The 20,938-nt window shown below is 46.2% G+C and overlaps 1 long non-coding RNA gene across 2 annotated transcripts in view; it reads left to right on the forward strand.

Annotated features, from left to right (window-relative positions):
* LOC142829753 (uncharacterized) overlaps positions 1-20,938 on the forward strand; it is a 125,184-nt gene that overhangs the window by 52,019 nt on the left and 52,227 nt on the right. For both annotated transcript variants that reach the window (XR_012904501.2, XR_012904512.2), the window contains exon 3: positions 2,834-2,938. This is a non-coding gene — a long non-coding RNA (uncharacterized LOC142829753). The remainder of the gene's footprint in view (positions 1-2,833; positions 2,939-20,938) is intronic.

Raw genomic sequence — 20,938 nt, forward strand, 5'->3', positions numbered from 1 at the left:
GGGATACTCTAGTATCCCGAAATAGCGTTGCAGTGTAGACGTAGCCACACAGACACACCCATGCACGTATATGGGGTTGGCTGAGGAGGAGGCACAGCCAGAGTGCTGTTGAACTCTGGTGACCTTTGGCTGGCATAACTATATGGTAACTCACTATAACCACGTTCCAGAAACATTGCTACTATTTGCTTCCTTTTTTGATACATCCATTGGCTCTTCTGATGCAGGTATTACCGTGCAGTGGGTTTCCACAGAGTTATTTTCCCCAAGGACAATAAATTATGAAAGCTACAGTAAGTTACTAATATTAGCCAGGTTTTTTACACTAGCACCTAGGGGCCAGCCATGAGTGGCTGTAGGAAGTTCTCGGAGGCTATGTCTATACTGGCATGATTTTGGGCAAGAACTCTTCCAGAAGAGAGCGTCTACACTGGCATGTGCCTTTGCACAAGAGATGTGCTTTTGTGCAAGAGCATCCATGCCAGTGTAGATGCTCTCTTGCGCAAGAAAGCTCTGATGGCCATTTAACCATAGGGCTTTCTTGTGCAAGAAATTCATGTTGCCTGTCTACACTGGCCTCTTGCACAAGAACAGTTGTGCAAGAGGGCTTATTCCTGAGCGGGAGCATCAGAGATCTTGTGCAAGAAGCCCTGATTTCAAACGTTAGAACATCAGTGTTCTTGCGCAAGAACTCGCAGCCAGTGTAGTCAGGCAACAAGTTTTTGCGTAAAAGCAGCTGCATCAATATAGACACAGCCTGAATGTGCAGAGGTTCCTAATTTTGCTGCTTCTGGTCCTACCAGTTGGAGTCTCCTGGCTCCTTCCTGCAGTTTTTTCCCAACATCACATGGCAGAGGAAGGAGAGGGACCAACTGGGCATAGCAACAGAAGCATCATGCAAGAGTCAATAAATGGCTTATCTGTAGCTTACCCTGAAAGTAAATACAAAAACTTTAGTTAAAGACACGTTTAAAATTTATTGATTTACTATCCCACATTGGTCATCAAATGCGTGAATCCACACTCTCAGGGTATGTCTACACTACCACCCTACTTCGAACTAGGGTGGTTAATGTAGGCAACCGGAGTTGCAAATGAAGCCCGGGATTTGAATTTCCCGGGCTTCATTTGCATATTGCCAGGCGCTGCCATTTTTAAATGTCCGCTAGTTCGGACTCCATGCCTGCGGCTACACGCGGCACGAACTAGGTAGTTCGGATTAGGCTTCCTATTCTGAACTACCATTACTCTTCGTGGAACGAGGTGTACCGGTAGTTCGGAATAGGAAGCCTAATCCGAACTACCTAGTTCATGCCGCGTGTAGCCGCAGGCACGGAGTCCGAACTAGCGGACATTTAAAAATGGCGGCACCTAGCAATATGCAAATGAAGCCTGGGAAATTCAAATCCCGGGCTTCATTTGCAACTCCGGTTGCCTACATTAACCACCCTAGTTCGAACTAGGGTGGTAGTGTAGACATACCCTTACAGACAAGAGTCTTGAGAAGAGCTGGGATACATCACTAATGCTTGATTGACAATATTTCCTGCATCAGTTCACAAACTGCTGAGATGTCCAGATGTAAGGGGACTGTTAGTCCCTTACTAAAACTCTGTGGAAGTTTTTGGTTCACCAGCTCCCAGTATCAAAAGGGGAAGGGTCCATGAGAAATCAGGGCCCTGAGACTGACAGACCCCCGAGACATTGGAAAGCAGCCAACCCTCCAGCTCAGCCTGATTGACAGGTTGGACAGGCCAGTGAGGAAAGCCAGGCCCCGTTCTCCCTGTGAGCTGGGATTGTTCTGGGTCTCTCTGAGCAAGGAGAGAGCTGAGAGACAGCCCAAGGAGTGCAAGCTGTGCTGAGAGGCAGTTTTGCAGCAACAGAGCCAGGCACACACAGCCCAAGGAGTGCAGACCCTGTGTTGATCAGCAAAGACTGGCAGTGCTCAGAGAAGCCAAAAGGGACAGAGAAGCAATGCAAGGAGCTGGAGACTGGCAAAGCAGCACAGCCTACAGCTGGGTGTGGTGAGCAGCTGGGACCAGCAAAGTGCTGGGAGAGGCTCTGGGCAGGGAGATATCACCAGCCAAGAGGCCCAGCAGGCCAGACTGGGAGAGGGGTCTGGCCACTTAGAGCTTGAGGCTGTGTGGTCACTGCCAGAGCAAGCGTGTCCAGCCTGCAGCCCCCCCTGCAGCACATCCAGGGCCTCTAAGGGGCCTATAAGGAAGAGACTGTGGACTGTCCTTACACTCTGCAGACTGCTGTTTTGATGTCCCTGTGCTACAGAGCAGAGCTGTGTGTTCTCATTTAACCATTCTAATTTTTTCTTATTCTTTTCTCTTTAATCAGTTGATGTTTAATAAATTGTATTTTGCTTAGAACCTTATGAAATAATCACCGGGCCAAGAAAGCCTGCAGTGTGAGGAGAGCACCTCGGAGTGGGGACACCCTAACTCCTGCCCCTAGTGACTACAAGGTCAGGGATTAAACCCCAGGAAACCTGGGCCCAGCCTTGTTGGGGTTTCGAGGACTCTCCTATTCAGGAGAGTGGAGGGGGAGCCCTCAGGATCAGGGAAGTCGTGCGGTAAAGTAAGTGGGAGCGGGGACTCAGATCCTTTTGCTGGCCCATTTCACCAGGGTGGTATAGAAGCCAGGAAAGTTCCCCACAATAGCAGGACCATTCCCCCGCTTACACAGAGTTTACAATACATCTCATTCTCTGTGGGCATTTGAGTACAGTCATACATTGGCAGGTTTTGGGGGAAACCAGAAATCGCTCACTTCATTGAGGCTGTGGAATGTTATGAGATTCAATGAACAGCTGAATATGTTGCAGCATCACAGATGATCCAGAAGTCAAATAAGGCAGTGGGATACAGAAGGCTGAGTCATCCTTGTGAAATCCTATTTTACCCTCTGGAAAGACTCTTCGCATCATATGGTAAGGGCACATTTGAGGTATTTTTATACATGCATTCTTCCAAAGCTATAGTCACACTTGCCTTTCAGTATAACTTAACTTTAAAAAAAATAATTGGCAAAAGTTCTTGCTAATCTGGCACAATCTGGATAAATCTCAATAGTGGTCTGGCTGGATATTTAGTCTATGTCCATCTTATCAAGCCACTGAAGCTTTTGGTAAGCTTGGCTGCACAAGCAGCATTTCTTGGAGTAAAACACTCTGGCTATGTCTACACTACAAGGTTTTTGTGCAAAAACAACCTTCTTTGCACAAAAATGGGCAGAGCATCCACACCTCAAGTGCATTTTTACACAAAAAATACAGTAAATAGACAGGTAAAGGGCTTTTGCCAGTAGAGGAATAGCTCTTGTGCAAAAAGGCATGTGTGGATGCTCCGCAGGGGTTTCTTGCGCAAAAAGAGCCTATCAGAAAAAGCACAGGTGCTCTGATGGCCATTCTGTTAATGGCAATCAGAGCTCTCTTGCACAAGAGCATCCATGCAGTGTGGATGCTCTCTTGTGCAAAAGTACATCTCTTTTGCAATGCGCTTTTGAGGTGTGGACGCGCTTTTGCGCAATATGTTTTTGCGGAAGATCTCGTCTGCAAAAACCTTCTTGCGCAAAAACCCTGCAGTGTAGACAAAGCCTCTGTAATGTGTTGATCTTCCATTCAAATACTGTCCAGTTCAAAGAAACCTCATGAAACAGAGCTAATGCTGGTAAAGGGGGCTGCTGGGCTCAGCTGTGAATAGTGTCCCAGCTGATCTTGGCCTACCACATATGGAGCAGCAGATGAAGATGGCAAGAATTGAAAACATCAACCCCACAGCTCTTCCCCTTCCTCATTGCCCAGATCTTCAGCTTCAGGGTAACCCTGATGTCACCATGTTTCTACAGAGGCCACTGAAAGGCTCAGAATGTGCTACTATACAAACATTCACATCTTCTGAGCATCCTCCAACACTACCTATGACACTTTCCAAATATATGACAATTGCCATCTGTTTGGGGCCCCATCCAGATAAGTTAATGCCACATTTGCAGACTTGAAGGATTCTTCCTGGTAATGGCCAAAGACTGAGTTTTGTCTAGATCAGTGTTTCTCAACCAGTGGTACGAATACCCTTAGGGGTACTTGAGAGAAGTCTGGGGGGTACGTCAACACAACTGAAATTTGGAGAAAACTGAATTTTTGTTTTAAGTTTTACAGCACTTTATTATTTTTGTACTTTTTACACCCAAAAATATCATCACCTGCCCAGCTACAAATAAGTTGTTTAAACAAATGTATTGCAATGGTAGAAAAAAAATTGTGTGTCTGAAAACTGTGGGTACTGGGGCTACTTATAATTTATTTATTTATTTTTTAAAAAGGGGTACTTTATAAAAAAAAAATGTTGAGAAACCATGATCTAGATTAATAACTAGACCAATGTGTGCTGATTCTTGGCTGACCATATCACTCATCAGCCACAGTGATTCACCAGAGTGAGCCAGTGAGATAATGTCATCGGGGTATTTGCATCTTGACCCCACTGGCAATTTTCTCTTCCATCTTAACCAATCAATGCTGCTATTGAGTGGTGGTGACAGGATGCAGCCCTGCTGAACTCCCATAAAAATAGATATGTAGGGGGGGATGTAGTCACATAAATTCACACTTGAAATATGTCAGGGTAGAGCACATCGGTGGGTTTGTCCACACTTGAAACACAACAATGACACTGCTGCTACTGTGCTGCTGTAGTGCATCAGGGTAAACGCTCCCTATGTTAAAGGGAGGGGATCTCCTGATAGCATAGGTAATCCATCTCCTAGGCTAATCCTCTACCAGCAATCTTACAGTGTATAGCTGTACCAATGCAGCTGCATGGCCGTAAGATTGCTCATGTAGCTGCTTCTATGTCGATGGAAGAGAGATCTCCCACTGACATAGCACTGCACATATTGTGCACACTACCACTTATACTGGTGCAACAATATCACTCGGGTGTTTTTTCACACTTCTGAGAGACGTAAGTTTGATTCATAGAAGGGCTGTGTCTAGACTGATCAGTTTTTCCAGAAAATCAGCCGCTTTTCTGGAAAAACTTGCCAGCTGTCTACACTGGCCGCTTAAATTTCCGCAAAAGCACTGACTTCCTACTGTAAGAAATCAGTGCTTCTTGCGGAAATACTATGCTGCTCCTGTTCGGGCAAAAGTCCTTTTGCGCAAAACTTTTGCACAAAAGGGCCAGTGTAGACAGCTGTGATATTTTGCAGAAAAGCGCGTCTAGATTGGCACGGACGCTTTTCTGCAAAAAGTGCTTTTGTGGAAAAGTGTCCATGCCAATCTAGATGCTCTTTTCCGAAAATGCTTTTAACGGAAAACTTTTCCGTTAAAAGCATTTCCGGAAAATCATGCCAGTCTAGACATAGCCAAGGTGTATTGTACATATGGCCTAAGAGGAGGTAGCCAAATCTAGCAAAATCTACAGGCTTCACAGGACCTAGGTTAGCTTAACTAATTCACTCAGAGATATGGATTTGTCATATCTCTGAGTGATATAATTAAGCCACTTTGACTTTCTAATGTAGGCCAGAATGTTCTGTTTAAATGGCAGAGTTAAGAACTCTTAGATAGGAAGTGCAACAATATCAATGGGAGGGAGCGTGGTGCCTTCCAAAATCATGGGAGCCTCAACAGGCCAGGGTTGGTCCCTGTGTACTTTGGAATATTCAAGAACTGTGGATAGCAATAGGATGCTACACCTGCCCAGACAGACACACACTGGTTCCCTACAAATGGCCTGCTGACAGACAGTTCAGTTGGTAAAAGATTGAGCTGGGTGTTAGGCAAACTGGACTCCATGGCCAGCTGTGATAGTGACTGTCATGTGAGGTTGAGTAAGCCTCTTCACAGCTGTTCCTCAGTTGCCTCCTCTTTGAAACAGGGATAGCGATGCATTGTGAAAATACATTGTGATTGATGGATGAAAAGTGTGCTAAAAGGCTGGCGTTAGTCAGGCCTGTGGGAATTAGGTTATAACCTCAACAAGCTCTAATGTTGTCAAAATTACTGGTGTCCTTCGAAATTGCCATGAGCCCCTTGGGGATATTTATAAAAAAGGTTGATGACTTAGCTACTACTTCTGAACATAGTTAATGCCCACTGGAAATGCACTATTGCATTACTGGTACATTCAGATAACAGAGCAAAAACTCCTTCATTATGTACCTAGGCACATCAAGCCTTTTATTGTGTATATAAAAGGCTTGAAATCAACAGAAACGAAGGACAGGATACCAAAACTGTGTCTGCAGTAGTGTGCTTAATTTGAGCGTACAGTTACCGCAGCTGTTGACGCACATCAGATATTTGAATGTGCATGTTAGTCATGCATTGCATAGGTACTTTTGTGTGCAGCCTTAGGATTTGGATGCTTTGAAAACTGGGTTTTCACTGTGCTTTTCTACGTAAGGGGATAAAACCTTGACCAGTGTTCTCTGTAAGTTGAGTGCTTGGGCAGCCACTCAAGAGAGATTCAGATGCCATCCACCTGATTAACAGAGTACTTACAGCCATCCACAACAGACAGCCTGCATTTCTAGTGGTGGTGCACAGCTGCACATGCCTCAGTGCACACAACAAAAATTATTCTGCACATGGGTTAAAAAAAAGAAGAGGGAACATTGACCCTGACCCATTTGAAGTCAAGAGGAGTTTTGCCATTTCCTTAAACAGGACCAAGATTTCTTGCAGTGTTTTTATATGTCCGTATGTGGAATACATTGTCCAAATATCACAAAAGATAAACCCCAGCAACCACACTAGAGTTTTGAGGCATGCATGATATTGAAAAATATGTATTTTTAAACATTGCAGTCTACTTAGAAAGTAGACTTTTATTGCTTGTTATTGCAGGTAGGTCCTAATCAGCGTTCCTTCTTTTTAGTTATTACTTTTATGTTACTTTATTCATGCAACTCTATTCCTTGCATAAACCTACTTAATCTATTTCAGGCAATCAGTAGGTAATGGCACCATATCCAAACGTTTAGTTGCACCAGTTCCTTAGGATTACAAATGAGGGCCATCTGTAGTCCCAACTATTTGTGGAGATGAAAAGGAGGCTTAACTTAATGTACTTTGGCAGAGTAATAGGAAAACATCAATCACGCAGTGACATGTTAGTTCATATGCACCGATAGGCTCATGTTTGTAGCTGAGCACATTAAGTGGATCTGTTCTTTTACAGAGGAGTCCATCACTTAAAGACATGCATTCAAATCTCAAGCATACAGGACACTTTTAAGAGATACTTGATAAAGAGCTTGAAAATGTGAGTAGTGACATGAGCTAAACTCCATCTCATTTTCTTCAGATTCCCTATTAATATAAGCCTCAAAGTTGAAATTGGGGTCAGTTGGACAGTTATTTTAGCTAAAACAGATGGAGTTGCAGTGGTTACTTCTAAAAAAGCAATTTTTACCCAAAGTTAATGCATAGTTGTCTCTGAGATAACAGAGCGTTTCCCCGAACTGTGCACTCTCAAGACTGGGCTGTAATTGTTGGTAGAAGCTTGACTTTTTTTTTAAAGATGTGTGTGGTGTTTTTGTTTTTGTTTGGTTTGTTTTTATTCTCACCATTGGAGAACTTAATTGTGAAAAGAAACTGTGCATATTTCCCCAAGAATGCCAGACACTAGAAAGCAAACACTGCTCTTTTGTTTTTTTTTTTAACAAAATTGTGTAAAAAATTGAGCATCTCCTGCATTACCATTTTACTCATGTAACAAAATATTCTGCATGAAGTAAAATTACTAGACCCCTGAACTTCCCTAGGGTGTTGTGTACAGCTGTGTGAGCAATTCACAATGAATAATTTATTGAATGAAGCTGAGATCTTTCGACTTGTGAATTATTCATGAGCAGATCATGACTTTCTTGTAACTATTTGTTCTTTAAAATGAGTCCCAAATTTCCTCAGTAATTGTAGTCCTCAGATCATTCATGAAAAATTCATTGCAAATATGTAAAATTCAAAATTCGCTATGTTAGATCATTTACAGACATCAGAGAGTGTAATTGCTCTTCCCTGATTGGATGACTTATTATGTAATATAGTACATACATTCCTGTTTCCTGGTGTTAGACATTTTCTTAAAAAAAATTTTTTGTTGGAAACAATGGTTTATGTATATAACATGTAGAAAGAACGTATTATCTGAAGAACAAGTTATTCCTCTCTTTCTTAAACACCAAGTATTCCATAAACACATCAAGTTAATTTTAACAATGTATTTAGACATTGCCTATGTTTTATGCTTATAAAAGGAAAAAATCAAAAGCTCCGATTCATGCCAGAAATGGTGGGGGCAGATGCTGAGAAAGCTTCCCCACACAACCTTTGCTAATGCATCACTGTTCTGACTGGAAAACCCTCTACTATTATTCTTGCACCTTCTTGAGCAAGGTATTTGAAGAAGCGGGTTGTGCCCATGAAAACTCATGATACCATTTACATTTTTGGTCATCGCTAAGGTCATTGTTTTCTTATTAGTACTGAATTACGGAAAGGTTTGTGTTGAGGACAAGATGTGGATTAGACTTGAAAACTTATGCTCACTTTTGTCTTAAACCAAATTTGCTATTGGAAGAAAGGGACAAAACTCAGTTGACTTCACTGGGTTTGATCAATAAATTTGGCACCAAGTTGGCAAAGGTAAAAGTTTAGACCTCCTAGCCACTGATCTGTATTAGCTTTTTGAATGGTAGGTTGAGCCTTTATTATCTATTCAGATATGATATTGTCAGTTGAGAAATCACTCTTCCTTACAGTAGGTTTGATACTGTGAATACTGTATTGAATCAACAATAAAAGTTCATGGGAGAAGTTTCATTTTTAAACTCCAAAGCATTGAATTTTTTTATATCCATGTGCAGAATGAATTTTGTGATGTGCATCAAGATGGAGGTGATGTGTGACACATAATGTCCATAGTGGTGCACATCACAAAACTCATTCCACACATGGGCAGAGAGTGGTGAGGGTGGGTTGAAGGAATGAGTGTGAGAAGGGACTCAGGACTACGGCAGAGGGTTGGGGTGTGTAGGATGAGGCTTGGGGTGTGGGCTTTGGGGTAGGGTGAGGGATACAGGGATTGGGGTGCAGGAGTGGGCTCAGGGCTGGTGGGGGGGGACTGAGTGCTCCAGATGGGGGTGCAGGCTTTTGAATGGGGCTGGGAATGAGGGATTTGGGGAAGGGATGTTAAATTTCGATTAATCAACTAATGGAGTACTCGATGGAATTTCCATTGACTACATGATTAGTTGATAAGAGGGGCTATCCCGTTGCATCTCTGCTTTTGAAATGTACAAAAGCCACTCGTGGCTCTTGTTCTTGCCAATGGAAGAGACGCAGCAGGGAAGCATGTGAGCAGGGATGAAGCAGTCCCCACTCGCGTAGGGTCCCAACTGCTGCGCCTCTTCCTTTGAAATGTACAAAAGCTGCAGGCACAGCATAGGGACACCTCTCCCTCCTCTGCCCCCCCCCCCCACAGAAATGGTGGGGGTGGGGGAGAACCGGCTTTTAAGCTAGCTCTCCCCAGAACTGGCTCCTGTTCTCCCCCATCCCTTGCTGCCTGTCTCTGATAGAGGCAACAAGAGTGGGGGGGAGCGAATATTTAAGATACTTCTTGACTACCCCATAAGCATATGCTTATCAGGTAGATGACTAGTTGCTTACATCCCTTGTTTGGAGGAGATGCAGGCCACCCTGGGGAGAGAGGACGACCCCCAGTTCTCTTACTGCAGCAGCTCATGGCCAGGTGAGAAGCACCTCTCCATGGCTCCTGCAGGGCCTGGCTGGGGAAAGCCAGCACTCCATGGCCCTAGCAGGTCTGGGGTAGGCTAGGTTGAACCACAGGAGAGGTACCTTTGCCCCAGCAAATCCAGGGAAGCTCCACACTGGGGCTGATGAACCAAGGTGCCCCAGCCGTGGCAGCTCTGTGCTTGGCCAGAAGGCAGAGGTGTCTCTCCCCTGACCAGGGTAGCTCCATGCTGGGGTCAGCAGGCAGAGGCATCTCTTCTCTGGCTGTGGCAGCTCCATACTGAGGCCATCAAGGTGAGGGACCTCTCCCTCGGCCATGGCAGCTCCGTTTTGGGCCAGCAGGCAAGAGATGCCTCTCCCCACCACAGCATGTGTAGGGCTTGGGAAGAGGCATCTCTCCCCACTGAAGCCCTGAGCCCCTGCATGAAGCTTAATAGGCAGGTGTGTGGCCAGGCATCTCGGAGAGAACTTAGCTCCAAAGAGGAATAATGTAATTTATTAACATTCATATAACAGTTTTCACTGAGACTGTGCAAAGGAGGCAGAGAGTATATACAATCCTGTATGTGGGTATACTACTGGCAGCAGATGGTGGTTCATTCTGGCAGTCCCAGAAGGCCAGATAATCCTGCAGGGACCATTGCTAAGGGTACAAGATAGAGCAGTTCCCATACTGATCTAACCAGTCTCCAAGTCAGAGGCTGGGCAGAGAATCAAATAGACATCATTCACTCCTTGACTCCCACCCAACCTGCTCACCATTCCCACAGTCTGAGCCCCATAGACGCTAGACATGGGAGAGAACCTGGACCTTGTGGCCTAACAAGAGTTGGAGTCAAATGTCAGAAATGGAAAGCTAACCCAAAGAAATGAGCTTTGGGAGAGATTTGAAGGAGGAGAAATATTTATTTTAAAAAGGAACCTCCAACAGAGAAGACGCTCCGGATCATTTTAAACTCATTAAAAAGCACTATTTGATGAAGAATGAATGTAGACCTTAAATGCAGAAAATTATATCTGGGGATTTATAGTGATAGAGTATGTTCTGAGTGCTGAAACTCAGAGCAGTCAGACATATACTCAAGAATGTCTAGCATGTAACACTGAATAAGCTGTTGTAGGTCTTTATATACCACAATAATAAAATTATAGAGGTAATAAGTGCCTTCTAATGGCCCATCAAACATTAACATTCCTGTCTCTTTTACTGTTTCTGGAGAAAATCCGGAAGCAGTCTATAAGTTGGACTGAGTTTTAATAATGGAAGTAATTTGAATTGTTTGAGCTGTCTCAGGACCTAAATGTCAAAGGAAAGTAGCTCTACTGCAGATTCCTACTCTGTATTTTGCATTCCCAGAACCACAATGATGAGAAGCTGCTGGTTCTCCAGAATAAAATGTATCTAACTTCTCTGAAGTAACAAAACAATACAAATAAAGGTTTTTCCAGTTACTGTATGTGTCTGGGACCACTCACAATTCACTTTCAAACTATCTGATCCAAATAAAACCCGTCCTCTTTGAAGTGCCAGTGTGACTAGATTGTCATCGGTTCATGTTTCAATAATCAAGGGAATTTGTTATTAGCCAGGCTCAGGTATTAGTCCATATTTTCAAACACGGGATTCCTGTTGGGGTGTGAGAGACTTGAGCAAGAGCATAGGTCTCCCTGCCTTAGCAACATCTGTATAAAAGCTAACCTCAGACATTTGCATCCACACACTCATGGCAGAGATATCACCTCCCCACTTCTGGAAGTCATTCCAAAGTGATGAAATTCCCTCTGGGCAGAGGGCCAGTTCGAGGCCTATGCATATCTGACATCCTACTTAGTCCATACTTCTAGGACTTAAGTGGGATTAAAATAGTAAATAGATCCTGTGTTGGCCTTCACAGGAGCAAATTTCACCCCAGTGCAGTATGCAATAAATTCAGAGTATGTCTAAATTAGAGTTGGGAGTGCAATCTCTAGCGCAGGTAGACCTATCCCTCAGGATGACCAGGTGTCCAGTTTACAGCTGGAATGCCTGGTTGAAAAGGGATCTTGGCAGGTTCTGTCAGCACTGCTGACCAGGCCACAAAAAGTTCAGTCAAAAATGCAGCAGAGCTAAGGCAGGCTTCCTACCTGCCCTGGCTCTGCATCCCAGAAGCAGCCTGCATTTCCTTCTGGCTCGTAGGTGGAGGTTTGGCCACAGGGCCTCTGCTCACTATCCACACCCTAAGCACTCTGTCTGTAGCTCCCATTGACTGGGAGCTATGGCCAACAGGAGCAGTGGGGACAGCACCTGCAGATGGGGCAGCATGCAGAACTGCCTGGGTGCACCTTCACCTAGGAGCCAGAGGGAAATGCTGACCACTTCTGGGAGCTGTTTGAAGTATTTGCCACCTGGGGTTTACACTCCTCACACATCCCGAGCCCATTCCTGTATCCAAGCTCCCAGAGCCAACACCCCCACCTGCACCCCAATCCCCTCTGCCCCACCCCAAAGCTCATACCCCCAGCTAGAGCCCAGCCCCCTTACACCTGAACCCTTTGCCCCCCTAGTTAAAGCCTCCATACATCCCGAATCCTTCATTTCTGGCTCCATCCCAGAACCTACATCCCCAATCCACAGCCTGTACCCCTTCCCACACCCTGTGCCTCCATCCCAGCTCAGAGCCCCCTCCCATACTCCAAACTCACTTTTGGCCCTAGCCCAGAGCCCACACTCCCAGCCAGAGTGCTCACCTCCTCGTACACCCCAATCGCCTGATCATCATGGTGAAAATGAGCGAATGGGTGAGGGTGAGAGAGAACAAGCAACGGAAGGAGGGGGATGAAATGATTGGAGGTAGGGTCTCAAAGAAGAGGTAGAATAAGGAGTCTCAGGAAGGATGAGGATCAAGGATGATCAGTTTTCTTCATTCAGAAAGTCTGCAACCCTGCTAGCCCTATTAGTACTGATGGAGCTAGTGTACTAAACTCCAAAACTCCAGTTATCTGAAGAAGTGGGCTGTGCCCACGAAAGCTCATGATACCATCCACATGTTTTGTTAGTCTATAAAGTGCTACCAGACCATTTGTTGTTTTTTAAGTTTATCCTGTACAGACTAACACGGCTACCCTCTGAAGCTAAAAATAATTATTAGCCACAGTAGTGCCAGTTATGACATGGATGATAGGGCTATGTCCACACTGCAGCACTGTTTCGGGGTACCAGAGGTATCCTGAAATAGCTATTCCATGTCTTCTGAGCGCACCCGTTATTTTGAAATATAATGGGCTCATTATTCTGACATTCCTGTAAACTTCATTCCACGAAGAATAAAGGACATTTCAGAACAGTGATTTATTTAAAAATAAGTGCTTTGTTGATAGTGCCACATTTCTAAATAAGTTATTTCAAAATAGCATTGGAATAAGCTACGCAATTTGTAGTGAACACCAGGTGCAGTGTAGCTGTCCACAACTTAATACATTCTGAAACCTTCGTTACACATTTGGATGGCTATCCAATCCAGTTGTTGTTCCGCCATTGCTACATTTTGATTTTTAGCATACTAGCTTGATCAGATCCAGTTTGCAAATTACATCTCCAGCTTCAGTGTAGATGTACCCTTAAGATTTGTCTATGCCCGTGTTTCTCAAACTATGGGTCCTGACTCCCCCAGGAGGTTGCGAGCAACTTAAAGGAGGGTCGCAGTATCACAAAGTTTGAGAAACCCTGGTCTATGCAGTGACTAGACACCCATAGCTGGTCCATGCCAGCCAACTTGGGCTCACAAGACTCAGGCTGTGGACTCAGGCTCACAGGACTCAGGCTGTTCATTGCTTTCTAGACCTCTGAGTTCAGGATGGAACCTGAGCTCCAGGACCCTGAGAGGTGGGAGGGTCCCAGAGCTTGGGCTGTAGCCTCAGCTTGGAAGTCTACAAAGCAATGAAATTGCAGCCCAAATTCTGTGAGCCCAAATCAGATGGCACCAGGCAGCCACAGGTATCTAGCTGTAGTGTAAACATTCTCTTAGCCTTCAAATGGTAGGAAGGTGGATGGTGGACATCTAGCCTTCCTGGAACTAGAACAGGTTCCCCTCTCTTCTTTCTTATGTAATAAATCCTCTTAAAATATTGTGATGACAGGCATCACCAGGTGGTACCATTACATATCCCTGAAGAAAAAGGACTTGGAAGAATATGTGTGTCTATATTGCTGCTGTGGGTGTAATTTGTACCTCACATACATGAATCGGTGCTACCTGTGCTCTACCTCACTACAAAGTAGCGCTTTAGCATTAGCTGGCATTAGTAGCACAAAAGTGTTCATATGGAAGGAAAGGGATGGGGGGAACAGGCTTATACAACTGCACTGAAGTCTGCATCATGGTGTCCTCACTTCTATTTCTAGCAAGCTAAGTAGTGCAACACTAGTGCAGCTATGGCTTTTCACAGCCCTGGCTGCAATGTAGACATAGCTGTGAAAAAGCAGATGTTGAGTGGTGAGAAGCCATGCTGTGATGGTAGTAGTTGTTTTGTTATGAAAGGTTCCATGTAGAGGCAGTGGTCCCTGGAGAGGCAGCTGTGGTAGCCGCAGGAACATTTTCTCCTTGGGAACCAGACTCTGGTGTCTGGCTGAGATTACTGAAGGATGTGTGTAAATAAGCCAAGGTGCACCTACGAGTATTATCTACACTCTGCAGCACAGGTTTCTCCTTCATGGGGAAGCCAACCGGCAGGGTCCCCAATATCTGCTTCTGCTTGATAGAGGGAGTGTGACATTGAATCACATGGGTCTTCTTGGAGTTGTCACTTGGTATGCTGGTCACATCACTTGCCCTCTAGGGTGCCCCACCACCATGCCCCGCTGGGCCAGAAGCTTCCCAAGCAAAGTCACAGAGTTCAGGTAACAGCCCCCCACCAGAGCAACACAGATACTGAACTCGCTCAGCTCTGAGTAGGCTCAGCAATAAGGCTGCTAGAACACAACCCCAAAAAGGATCTAAATCAGTTTTACTGTTTATAATAGTTTAACACAAAGAAAGCTAATAAGGTCAGCCTCCTTTATCAATGAAAGAGAGAGATGCACAGTGGTTGCCCCTCCCCCCCATAACAATTATTTACACCAATCTTGATAATAAACAGAAGTGTTTTTATTAAGTATAAAAAGCAGTGTTTAAATGATTGCAAATGAAAACCAACAGATCTGAGGGTATGTCTACACTACAGAGTTAATTCGAACTAACGGATGTTAGTTCGAACTAACTTTCATAGGCGCTACACTAGCGCTCCGCTAGTTCGAATTTAATTCGAACTAGCAGAGTGCTTAGTTCGAACTAGGAAAACCTCATTTTACGAGGATTAAGCCTAGTTTGAACTAGCTAGTTCGAATTAAGGGGTGTGTAGCCCCTTAATTCAAACTAGTGGGAGGCTAGCCCTCCCCAGGTTTCCCTGGTGGCCACTCTGGCCAACACCAGGGAAACTCGTCTGCCCCCCTCCCGGCCCCAGACCCCTTAAAGAGGCAGGGGCTGGCTGCAGTGCCCATGCCAGGTGCAAGCCTGCCAGCACCCAGCCAGCAGACCCTGCACCTGGCACGGATCGAGCCACCCACCCGATGCCCCCCAGCCCTCCCCCTCTTCCCAGGACCAGGCTGGCGGCTCCCGGGATCTTGCCCGGGACCGCAAGAGGCAGGCACCCGCCTGGGCTAGTGCGGACATCGTGGACCTTGTCCACGATCTCCACACTAGGCACAGGAAAGTAGCCGTCTAGGGCAGGAGAGCTGCCAGCCTGGCCACCCAGGAGCAGGTGTGCATGAAAATCAAGGGGATCCACTGAGACCCCCAACCCTGAGCCCTGAGCTTACAATGGCCGTACTGGGTCAGACCAAAGGTCCATCTAGCCCAGTAGCCTGTCTGCCGACAGCGGCCAACCCTAGGGACCCTGGAGGGGATGGACCGAAGACAGTGACCAAGCCATTTGTCTCGTGCCATCCCTCTCCAGCCTTCCACAAACCTTGGGCAGGGACACCACTCCTACCCCCTGGCTAATAGCACTCCATGGACCCAACCTCCATGACTTGATCTCACTTCCCTTTCAACTCTGTTCTAGATCTAGCCTTCACAGCCTCCTGCAGCAAGGAGTTCCACAGGTTGACTCTGCTTTGTGAAGAAGAACTTTCTGTTACCAGTTTGAAGCCTGCCACCCATTCCTTTCCTTTGGTGTCCTCTAGTCCTTCTTTATGGGAACTAATGAAGAACTTTTCTGGATGCACCCTCTCCACCCAACTCCTGCTTTTAGAGACCTCTATCCTGTCCCCCTCCGTCTCCTCTTTTCTAAGCTGAAAAGTCCCAGTCTCTTTAGCCTCTCTTCATATGGGACCTGTTCCCAACCTCTGATCGTTTTAGTTGCCCTCCCCTCTCCCACCCTCTCTCTTCCCCTCTCCCACATCCTTTTCCCAGTCTCCCCCAGTTTTGTTCAATAAAGACAGATTCCATTTTTGAACACAATTGTCCTTTATTTTGTACATCAAGAAAAGGGGCTAGGGAAGGGTAAGTGGAAGGAGGTGAGGGAGGAATGGGGTACGAGCCCCCGATGGGGAGGACTGGGTTGGCTCTGCGGGGTTCTGGGGGTGGAAGCTCTCCTGCAGCCCCCCAATTGCCCCCTCTCCCCAGATGGCAGCCTGCGGCAAGTGCAGCCGGTCTGATGGCCGAGTGCTGTGATGTGCCCAGTGTGGGTACTCCAGGCACTCCAAGCCAGGACTGGTTTGCAAGCGGGGCACCCCTGAGAACTGTCTGTCCGGGGTGGGGGTCGGGTCCCTTTAAGCGCAGCCCTCGGCTAGCCTGAGACAGCATCTCCACGCTCTAAGTCCTCCTGTGATGCCCTGCCGGCACTGCTTCCGGCCATCCTTAAGCCCGGTTCAGGGTCCACTTAATGTGGACATGCTAGTTCGAATTAGCAAAATGCTAATTCGAACTAGTTTTTATTTCTAGATGCGTTAGTTCGAATTAGCTTAGTTCGAATTAAGTAATTCGAACTAAGTTAGTTCGAATTAGTGCTGTAGTGTAAACGTACCCAGAGTTACTAAGCCAAACTAAACAAAACATGACAGCTAATCTTCATACACTAAAAAAACTTGTTACATACAAATTCTTACCCTAACAGTTGTTTTAATTCTCTCTGGGTATGTCTACACTACAACGTTAATTCGAACTAACTTAGTTCAAATTAGTTAATTCGAACTAAGCTCATTCGAACTAACGGATCCAGACTAAAAAACTAGTTCGAATTAGCGTTTTGCTAATTTGAACTAGCATGTCCACATTAAGTGGACCCTGAACCAGGCTTAAGGATGGCCGGAAGCAGTGCTGGCAGGGCATCACAGGAGGTCTTAGAGCGTGGAGATGCTGTCTCAGGCTAGCCGAGGGCTGTGCTTAAAGGGTCCCGACCCCCACCCCGGACAGACAGTTCTCAGGGGTGTCCCGCTTGCAAAGCAGTCCTGGCTTGGAGTGCCCTGAGTGCCCACACTGGGCACATCACAGCACTCGGCCATCAGACCGGCTGCACTTGCCGCAGGCTGCCATCTGGGGAAAGGGGGCAATTGGGGGCTGCAGGAGAGCTTCTACCCCCAGAAGCCCGCAGAGCCAGCCCAGTCCTCCCCATCGGGGGCACGTACCCCATTCCTCCCTCACCTCCTTCCACTTACCCTTCCCTAACCCCTCTTCTTGATGTACAAAATAAAGGACAATTGTGTTCAAAAATGGAATCTGTCTTTATTGAACAAAACTAGGGGAGACTGGGAAAAGGAGGTGGGAGAGGGGAAGAGAGAGGGTGGGAGAGGGGAGGGCAACTAAAACGATCAGAGGTTGGGAACAGGTCCCATATGAAGAGAGGCTAAAGAGACTGGGACTTTTCAGCTTAGAAAAGAGGAGACGGAGGGGGACAGGATAGAGGTCTCTAAAAGCAGGAGTTGGGTGGAGAGGGTGCATCCAGAAAAGTTCTTCATTAGTTCCCATAAAGAAGGACTAGAGGACACCAAAGGAAAGGAATGGGTGGCAGGCTTCAAACTGGTAACAGAAAGTTCTTCTTCACAAAGCAGAGTCAACCTGTGGAACTCCTTGCTGCAGGAGGCTGTGAAGGCTAGATCTAGAACAGAGTTTAAAGGGAAGTGAGATCAAGTCATGGAGGTTGGGTCCATGGAGTGCTATTAGCCAGGGGGTAGGAGTGGTGTCCCTGCCCAAGGTTTGTGGAAGGCTGGAGAGGGATGGCACGAGACAAATGGCTTGGTCACTGTCTTCGGTCCATCCCCTCCAGGGTCCCTAGGGTTGGCCGCTGTCGGCAGACAGGCTACTGGGCTAGATGGACCTTTGGTCTGACCAAGGACGGCCATTGTAAGCTCAGGGCTCAGGGTCGGGGGTCTCACCGTCCACCTTGATTTTCATGCACACCTGCTCCTGGGTGGCCAGGCTGGTAGCTCTCCTGCCCTAGACAGCCACTTTCCTGTGCCTAGTGCGGAGGTCGTGGACGAGGTCCACGATGTCCGCACTAGCCCAGGCAGGTGCCCGCCTCTTGCGGTCCCGGGCAAGCTCCCGGGAGCCGCCAGCCTGGTCCCGGGAAGAGGGGGAGGGCTGGGGGGCATCGGGTGGGTGGCTCGATCCGTGCCAGGTGCAGGGTCTGCTGGCTGGGTGCTGGCAGGCTTGCACCTGGCACGGGCACCGTAGCCAGCCTGTGCCCCTTTAAGGGATCCGGGGCCGGGAGGGGGGCAGACGAGTTTCCCTGGTGTTGGCCAGAGTGGCCACCAGGGAAACCTGGGGAGGGCTAGCCTCCCACTAGTTTGAATTAAGGGGCTGCACACCCCTTAATTCGAACTAGCTATTTCGAACTCGGCTTAATCCTCGTAAAATGAGGTTTTCCTAGTTCGAACTGAGTGCTCTGCTAGTTCGAATTAAATTCGAACTAGCGGAGCGCTAGTGTAGCGCCTATTAAAGTTAGTTCGAGCTAACGTCTGTTACTTCGAACTAACTTTGTTGTGTAGACATACCCTCTCTGATGAGTAGACAGCCTCTAACTTGGGCCCAGTCTTTCTTCCTGTTCAGTCTTAGATGCTTCCAGCAGGCCTCTTGGGTGGTAAGTTGGGATCTCCTGTCATCTGGCCACTCCACTTGTTTGTTTTTTCCTCCTTTATATCTCTTTTGCCCAAGATGAGAATTCTTTGTGCTCAGTTCAAATTTTTCTCACTGGGAGTGGAAAACTACCAGATTCAAAATGGGTTCTAGCAGTAGGTGTCATGATCACATGTCTTTGAGGACCAAACACAGTTTGGGTTTACAGAAAAAACAAAACCATTCACAGGTCATTGACTTGATCGCCGAAAAAGATCTTACAAGAAAGATCATGCACACACATAGAATATACAGATACAGCGGATTATAACTTTTAAAAATGACATGTCACATGATGTACTTCACATAAAGCATCCTTGAGTTATGTATATTTATATTCATAAGCCAATTTTTATAAAGCATAGAGGAGGGGACCCAGGATAGGGGGAACACTGGTGTCAGTATCTTCCCTGGTGCTTTGGATCATCACTTCCACAACCATACTTCTTCCAACAGGAAGTGTGTGCTCCTTACAGTGCCTCATTAGATGGAGGCTTAGGAGCAGGAGGAAACTGATCAGAACTACAATCTTAGACCAGCTGGCTCGGTACAGTCTAGAGGCTTGTTAGCTAACCCATCTCCTTGTATTTCTGTGTTAGCTGCCTTTCTCTGGGAAGCTTTTTGTGAGCTCACATTTGCATTAAGTGCTACTTTCCAACACAAAATTGAAAAGGACATTCAGTATGGTAAGAACAATTAAAGCCTAGCTCAGGCAAGTCTTGGGAATACCTGCTGTAGCATGTCATTAGAATATATGAGGGCAGGAAGTGTATGTGGGGGTTCAACCTCCAAAGGCTGTACTGCCAGAAACGTTGCAGCTTTATGTAATAAAGATCATCTGTCAAACATATAACACAAAGGAATAGTACTTTTAAACTACTCAGAGCATAAAGCTCTTAGTGGCTGCACATGCTGCCTTGATCTGTATGGTAAGCTGGCCCATAGGCTTCCTTTTTTACGAAGAAAGCTATTGTGGGTAGAACTCTTAACTTGCACTGAAGGGTGAGATGCTCAAAAAATATAGAAAATCCTTCATGGAAATGTTCATGAATATTTTGAGGCATAATTTCAAAACAATGTTGACTGCCGAATAAACTAGGGGATAAGATAAGGAAAAATGATGAAAAAAATTATTCTTACGTTTAGGGCATGGCCCCAAGAGTCCCAGTTTCCCCCTCCTTAGTGAGGGTTCCTCATACGTTCCCTGCACTTTGCCTCAGACAGTGGGGTTGGAGGCTTACATGCTCTAGTAGCTGGCTAAGGAGACGGGATCTAGCTCAGGTCCTGCAGACAGCAGAACTAACTCCTGTCTTTTCACTAGTCAGCCCCTAACTGAGCCAGGCTCCTTCCTTTTATCCTCCCTCCAGACCTGGCATTGGCTACAGGTAAAGTGGGGCAGGGCTAGCTGGGCCAAAAGGCTTCGTTTGATTCCTGTGATGCCAGGCCATCCTCCCTTCAGTCTCTCACAAGCCTATTGAAGATGCATTTCTCTCAGTGACTGAGCCTTTCAGCTTCAGATTAAAAATAGCACATTCAGGGTCTGACTTTGTCTGGCTTGTTCTTGAATTTTCAGTGGGAAATTCAGGAAAAAGTTGAGGAAAAAAGTGTGCAAATCTGAACCATGAAATAGCAAATGGCCTTATTTTCTCAATTGCTCATGACCCACAACTGCAAGTCAACGGGAACAATACGTGTTCACCACCTCTTAAAATCAGGCCCCAAATATCCATTCTACCTGCATCCATCCATCAATCACATACACAAACATACTCAGGCCACATACTTGGTAAGCATAAATTTTCTCACAGAGGCTATGTCTAGACTGCAGGTTTCTTTCAGAAGAAGCTTTTCCAGAAGAGATCTTCTGAAAAACCTTCTTCTGAAAGAGCGTGTCCACACTGCCAAAGTGCATTGAAAAAGCAATCTGCTTTTTCAAAAGATAGCATCCACACTGAATGGACGCTCTCACATTTAAGCTGTGATTACTATGGACGGAGTGGCCACCAGAGCACCTGTGCTTTTTCCTCTTTCCTCTTCTTTC

This window comes from Pelodiscus sinensis, chromosome 1, assembly GCF_052426305.1.
Source record: "Pelodiscus sinensis isolate ZL-2025 chromosome 1, ASM5242630v1, whole genome shotgun sequence".
Lineage (NCBI taxonomy): Eukaryota > Metazoa > Chordata > Testudines > Trionychidae > Pelodiscus > Pelodiscus sinensis.